This window comes from Mus musculus, chromosome 19 (assembly GCF_000001635.26).
Source record: "Mus musculus strain C57BL/6J chromosome 19, GRCm38.p6 C57BL/6J".
NCBI classification, from domain to species: Eukaryota; Metazoa; Chordata; class Mammalia; order Rodentia; family Muridae; genus Mus; species Mus musculus.
The window spans coordinates 24,569,160-24,576,969 of NC_000085.6; positions in this window are offsets into that span (position 1 = coordinate 24,569,160).

Below are 7,810 nucleotides of genomic sequence, written 5' to 3' on the forward strand. Positions count from 1 at the left end.
TGCTTGCTTAGTGTGTGTAGCCCTGGGTTAAATCCCCATCACCTCATATACCAGACATGGTGGTGTATGTCTGTAATCCTAGCACTTGGGAACTGGAGGCCTGAGGCCCAAGAAGTCAAGGTCATTCTCAGCTACATAGAGTATGAGTCTAGCCATGTAATATATGACCCCATGTCAACACACACGTTCAATATGCTCTGGAGAATTCGATGCATTAGATAAATGCTTATCCTAGAGAATGACTAGGGAGTGTGGAATTATCCAAACCTGTATCCTACTCACCCCATCTCGGGTTATGTGCTTTAAAACTAAAATCACTTACATATATATATATATTTGTGTGTGTGTGCGTATGTGTATGTGTGTGTGTGTGTATGTGTATATATGTATATGTATACATATATGTATATATATATATGTATATATATATATATATATATATAATTAAAAATGGCACAAAACTGTTCATTATATATGTTTAATGCCCAAGGGAGATCTGTTTACCACCCAACAACTGAGGACTGATTATGCTATAAACTTGAACTAGAATGGAGTCTTTTGGATGATTTTCATGTGCAGAAAAAAAAATACATAAACTCTCATTTACACCAAAGTGGACCAGAGTGGATCCTGTGTAAAACAGTGAACGATTCACAATGCATTGCAGTGTTGGCAAATTACCCATATTGCACCGCAGTACTGGTATGTTATATATTTGTGTTATTCACGAGTCTTCTGTTATTGTTACCTGGTATGCACAGTAACATATTGAGTTCAAGTCTGAGAAAGGAATCCTGCAACCTCTGTCCTGGCCGGTGTCTATCTGAGGGCTTAAAGAGAAGTGTAAAGGAAGAACACACTGTGAAAACCCTGAAAGTCTCTCCAATGAGCTTTCCCTGAAGAGAGAGCACGAGCCATGATATCCAATGCCCCCCTGAGATGAAGGCCTGGTGGCTGATCTCTTTGCTTTGCTCCTGAGTTGAACTCCTTAGGGCACATGCATAAAGACTTCCAGATTTTCATGGAGAGCCTGTGATGACACGGAGGACTGAGTCATCTCTTTTTTATAACCCTCAGGCACAAGCCCTTTGTATTCCTGCCCATCTCTCCAGCATCTGCCTCAATGGCTCTCACTCTCAGCTCCTCCCACCGAATGCTTCTGCTAGTCACGTACTCTCAACATCTTCAGAGACGCCCAGCCACTCTCACACCTTCATGAGTCTTCATGGGGTGACGATAGTGCTACCTCTTGGATTTCCAACAGGGTTCAGAGGCTACTCGCCTGTTCTGACCATTCACGGGCTAGTGTCTTCCTCTCCATGTGGCAAGCTCTTAGTTTCCTGTATATAGTCTGTACCTCATCAGTACATCACTAAATGCATTGGAACACAGCACACAGTGTCAACTTCACAATAGAAAGTTGACACCCATGCCTTCCAAGAGACAATGTTAATCTCTTTTAGCCAGGGTTCCCTTATACAGTAGTAGGCTTCTGAGCACAGTCCAGCCGACAGACAGATTTGGAGTCAATGTGCCCTCACTCACCTTGGAATGTTAGGCAAATTTAGTTCCTCAACTTCTGAGTCCGTTTCCTAACTTACTAACTAGAGCTAAGTCATACCTTCCCAGGAGAACATAAGGACTGAAGGCACCCACCCTTCAGCTCCCAGCTATGATTTTGTCAGGACCCCTTTTCCGGTAGCCATCTTGATCTCCACATCTTGATGCTCCGAGTCTTCTTTCTGTGCTTCCAAACACTCTTAATGAAAAACTTCTGTGAAGACGCTGCTCTAGACTTGGATACTAGGCTAGCGCAGACAGCACCTACAATGTGGCTAACGTGACCGAGGAAATGAATTTTTAACATTATTTGATACTAATGTAAATAGCAACTGGTGACCATCTAAATTGGCCGCATTGTTAATACATGCTCCTCATGTGACTTCTACTAGATGGAGCTCCAAGACAAAACTTCTTAACAGTGATGAACGCTCTGATGGCCCTAGCACCTGGCACACAGCCACGTTTACAGAGCGCACTCGGCATGGAGGCTTTCAGCCCCTCCAGCAGCATCTTGTTCAATCTTGTATCCTGTAGTTTAGCTCAGCATGCACTATAGGTGCTCCAGAGTTTGTTGCTAATTGAACTAATTGATTTTTTTGATTAGAAATCAACCAATCATCTGCTTCCAGATAGTATCAGTTGCCTAAGAATATTTCTAGCTCCCAGAATAAAGCCTGATACTTGGTCAGTAGCTACTGTTAAAAAGACGAACTAGGTAACAAAAAACATAGGATACCAGGAAAACCACAGACCAGGAGCTAGCCATCGATGGCTAAGCAGTGGGGTTCTTTGTGTTTTGCTGTTTTGTTCTTTAGCTTTCTATATACTATGACCTTGTACATAAATACTTTTGTTTACAAGGATAATGTATGTTTCTTTCTTTTAATTTCAGAAGAGTATAACTTTGCCAAAAACCGCATACTGGTGTGAAACCTCAGTTGGCCAGTTTCTGAAGGCAGGCATACTGCAGGGTGCTGTCTTAGGATCCCTGTGCACACTGCCCTTCCAACAGAAACTCTCCGACATTCCTCAGGAGAACTCTCAGCAGTTCCATCCACTTGTAATAGGACTGCAGACCTACCTGGTGAAAGTCCCACCCCCCAGGGGGAGGGACATGGGGCCGTGGGGGGAGGTCTGACCCTTCTCATTCCATTCCATCCAGGGTGCGGTCATGTGCCCTGGGCCCAGCTAAGACCACTTATCCTTATCGCCAGCTCTCTCAGTCAGGAGTTCTGTTCTGCTGTGGCCCTAGACACTAAGGAGGTCAGGCAAGGTCAGGACTGCAGTAACAATGACTCACTCAGTGTGGAGCTCTCACTGGGCAGACTGACGACCACTGGGATTTTCCAGGCTCAACTCCCGTGACCTGCATGCAGCTCACTCCTGAAATACTGGGTCGGAAAGGAAACCCGAAATAGCCACCAAAGGGTGTTTAGTGTTTAGGGAAAAAAAAGAAAAGAAACTTCTGCTACTTGGGCGGTCTCTGGGGTTCTGGTTCCATGTTCATTGTGAGATCTAAGAGACCTCTTAAGGCTTAGGCAAAGGGGAAACAATCATTGTGATAAAAGTTACTATGAAATATTACAGGCATACAAGGCTTAACAATAATATAATAAATAACTACCACGCTGGGCAGGCTTGATAAGAATTTTTTTTTAAAATACCTCACTTACTTTGGGAATTCTTAACTGAAAGAACCAAAATAAGAAAATACAGACACGGTGTGGCCCTATCTGCCTGCTCCTTTCCTCCCCAGTGGCAGTTAGTAAAATGCCAGAGTTCACTTTTCTACATGTTATTTTCCTTTATGAATTAAAAAAAAATGTACAAGGCAAAGGGGTTTCACCATGACATTTTAATATTGGTGCTTAATCCAATCACATTCACTCTTGTTATCCTTTCTTAACCCTCTTCTTCCTTCCCTCCCCTCACACCCCTAAAAGTCTTCTTATGTTCATGTCTTTCCCCAACAAACTACATATGAAAGAAAACCTTTATAACTTATCTTTCTGGGTCTGGCTTGCTTTACTTAACACAATGACTTCTAGTGCCGTGCATTTTTCTAAAAGCCAGCAAACAAACGAAGAAACAAACAAACTGTAATTTCACTCTTATTTCTTCATGCATACCAGGCAGGTGCATAGTAAATTGATTTAATCTGTGTCCAGATTAACTAAGGGTGTGGCCCACACAACCCAGTTTCTCCAACAAAAAGGAGGGGACCTCAGCATTTCCCTGAATCAACCTTTACTCTGTCATGCTCAACTTTGACACATGACTTTGTAGGGAAGGATCTGAAAAATTACCATAGGCTAGACTCTACCCCAGTGACTCTCAACCCTCTTAATGCTGTGACCACTTAACACAGTTCTGATGATGTGGTGACTCCCAGCCATAAAGTTATGTTACTACTTCTTCATAACTGTGATTCTGTTACTGTTATGAGTCATAATGTAAATATCTGATACGCAGGATGTCTGATATGTGACCCCAACTGTGTTTTGACCCACAGGTTGAGAAGCGCTGCTCTGTGCAAGAATACTGAAAGAATTGTAGGTAAACAGAGGCTTTACTTTCAGTAAACAGGATGGAGTGGAGAATTTAGTAGATTTGATTTCTTATTTACATCCAAGACTCAAAGGCTAGCCCTCAGCCTAATGCCTCACAAATACCATCCAGAAAGAATAAATGGCTCAAGAAAATAGGGATTGCCACATAGTCCTGGCTCATCTAGGAGAAAGGCAGATGGGGGAAGAAGCTGAGCCTGCAGGCTGGGGAAAGTGGAGAGCAAGTACCTGTGCGATTGAGTAAAACCACCCAACCTAGCAGAGGATGGCTGTCTGACAAACGGGCCCAGATTAAGCCCTCATGGAGTGATTTGGAGAGTGGATAAGAGACAAGACTAAGGAGCGAAGCTTGTTTTGATGCTCTAGAAGCAACAGATTATCAATACTAGTTAAACATATCAGGTGCTTTAATACGTCATTCTTAGTCTCCATGCCAACCTTCTAGAGAAGCATCCTTGATCCTTCATTAGACATGCAAACAGCAGTGGCTCCAAGAATACTAGTGTGGCCTCCTCTATCTCCCTTCAAATGCCAGCTGCTTTCAGTTAGATCTGCATGCCTCCCAGTTTGTGCCAGATAGCCAGAGAGTACCTGCTAAGCTACCAGCTGAGATTTGTCAGTAGGTGGGAGGAAGCCCTTTGTCTACATTCTCCTAAGACCCATTGATTCCTTCAAAGTCTTGCTTACAGGACTGTTAGCCCCACTTCAGCCCATCAGTGCTGTGTTTGAATGGAATTTCTCATGTCTGGGGAGAGTCAGCCCTCCTTACAGAAGCCTTCCTCACTCATAAGTGAGATCCAAAAGCTGTCCTTCAGGTGGATCACCTCTGCCCCTTCAACCTGGTGACCGCAGGAGCAAAGTGAATGGTACGTGCTGTTGTCTGCTGCTCAGATTTATAACAGCTTGTCCCCAATTGGGGAAGAGACAAGAAAGGATCTTGCCTCTTCTGATGGCAAGGATGTGTCATGCCTGTGTTGCAGCAGCACGTAAGTGGATAGCCACAACTTATCATCCAGGTCCTGGTCCAGGTGGATAAACTCAAGTAATATTTTAAGTTATTAAAAAGCATTTTTCTAACCAGGTGTCTTAGTCAGGGTTTCTATTCCTGCCCAACACATCATGACCAAGAAGCAAGTTGAGGAGGAAAGGGTTTATTCAGCTTACACTTCCCACATTGCTGTTCATCACCAAGGAAGTCAGGACTGGAACTCAAGCAGGTCAGGAAGCAGGAGCTGATGCAGAGGCCATGGAGGGATGTTACTTACTGGCTTGCTTCCCTTGGCTCGCTCAGCTTGCTTTCTTATAGAACCCAGGACTACCAGCCTAGGGATGGCACCACCCACAATGCCTCCCCACCTTGATCACTAATTGAGAAAATGCCTTACAGCTGGATCTCATGAAGGCACTTCCCCAACTGAAGCTCCTTTCTCTGTGATAACTCCAGCCTGTGTCAAGTTGGCACACAAAGCTAGTCAGTACACCAGGTATGTAATCTTTTGAAAGTTCAATTTTTAAAGATTAGTCTTCATCCTCGTGCCTTTTTGAAGAACAAATGTAAAGACAAGGCCCTAAGATTTTCAGGGGTGTGAATTTTTTTCCTTTTATCTTAGCCAGCCCACCCATGTGCCTCCATTAGGAGGTAAACCACTGACTCTGGTGTTAGTATTAATACATAGTAATAACGCTCTATGCGGTCACCATCGTCAGGAACCATGGTCCACGGACCAGACACCTCTGTGTCATTAAAGACTTCATTGGAAATGCAGATTCTCAGACTGCACTGCAGGCCAATCAAGTCAAAATCTGCATCTTAACAGGTCCTCGGGTGATATGTGTGCAAATGAAATTAAAGAGGCCCTGGAGTAGAAATTAACTATAGGAAGTTCCAGAAATACACATGACACTTAAAGAATCTAATTTGGGCCTCAAGAATGAGCCTAGGTTTATAGAAAGGACTAGGAGGAAAAAAAAAAATCCTACAATGAATAAAAAGTCCACATAGAGGAAGGGGTCACACATATCCACTGGCAACCTGCCGGGATGATTGAATGGGGAGAGGGCGTTTCTTGCCATTGTGTGGGCCCACTAAACAGTCATCAATTTATTTTTGGCAACAGATTGATTCTCTCATCCTGACAAGTATTTTCTGAGTGGTGGGATCAGAGGTGTGCACCACCATGCCTGGACATTACAAGCATCTTCAATATATCCAACGGCTTCCATGGGGGGGGGGGTTCTAAAACTCCGAGGGGAGATTTAGTTTTAAAGATAAACTGCTCCTGTAAATGGGACCCACAAAAAAATGGCTTAGGAAGAAAATGGCACCCGAGATTCACTTTCTCCAAAAGCAAAGGTTGGGATATCCAGTCAGAGATTTACTTTCTTTTTGAACGGCAGACTCGTCCACCATCTGCCTTTCCAATTTCTCTGGGACATCATACACGTGTTACAAACAGCTAGAAAGCGAGCCCGTCCATCCTCAGAAACTGTCAGCATGCTAAATTCCGGAAACGACAACACCATCAGGTTACAACAGGTTACAGGGGGGAATCCTGGGACTCACTTTCCATTACCTGTTTCTCCCGTGTCTACTGTCTCTCCAATTGACTTCAAAAAAAAAAAAAAAAAAAAAAAAAAGAGTCATGTTGGCTACAGCTAGGAAGAATCTCTAGGCTCTAATCTTCTCTGTGCTCCAGTGTCACCTCTTAATCCACCTCTTCTGTTCTTGTTTTAGCTTCCGTTTGCCTTTGAAAAGCAACAACAGTAAGCTACATCACCTCTCTCCCAAGGAAGTCCTATCCACTGAACTTAGGTTCCACTGAACTCCCATCCTGCCAAATGCTTTCTCTCACTTTCTCAGACCACCATGTCACAGTTTGAAATCACCTCCTAAGGGAGACTCCGCCTTCCTCATCCTAACTAAAACAGGCACTCTGATTCCCCTTGCCACCTGTGCTCATGGCCGCATGTTTATCACCAATTTTAAAGCTATTTGTGTATTTTAGCATCTGTGGGTGCATTCGCGTCTACAGCAGGTTCCCGGGGTCATCGGGCTTGGCGTCAAGCATCTTTAGCTGCTGAGCCATCTCTCCAAGTCCCAAACCCACTTCGGTTTATCCTTTTCCGGTGTTTCTGAGTTATCCTCGCAGAGACGTGCGCTCCATAGACGTGGTGGGGTTATTTCCCCTAAATGCTGCTGCTTGGCCAGCAGCTTGGTGGTGCTGACTAAGGTTCAATACGTAATGAGCATTTGAACGTCAAAATTACACACACCGGTTTACCGTGCATGTTCTAACATCGGGTTGGGATTTTTCTAAAGCCTTTAAATGAAGGAGAGAGGCATTTCTGTGAAAGTATTCTTGATTCTGTTTCCTATTCAGACTTCAGTAGTGTGATCTAATTGTGAGAATTTTATAGGATCATGATTTCCTTGTGGACTAATATTATCCACTTTTTAAAAAAAACGTACAGTAGACTAGATGATGGTTCAGATAAATCACATCAGGAAATTTCTTCTAAATCCATCATCTAGCCAAAGGCAAACCAAAGAATGGCATGGCTCTTTCTCCATCGCTTGGGTAATTGCCCAGTTGAAGATTTAGTGTGTGTAGGCATTTTAGTTCTTGATTTAACAAGCAATCGGTATTTGTTAGAAAGCTGAATCACCCACATCTGCTTCT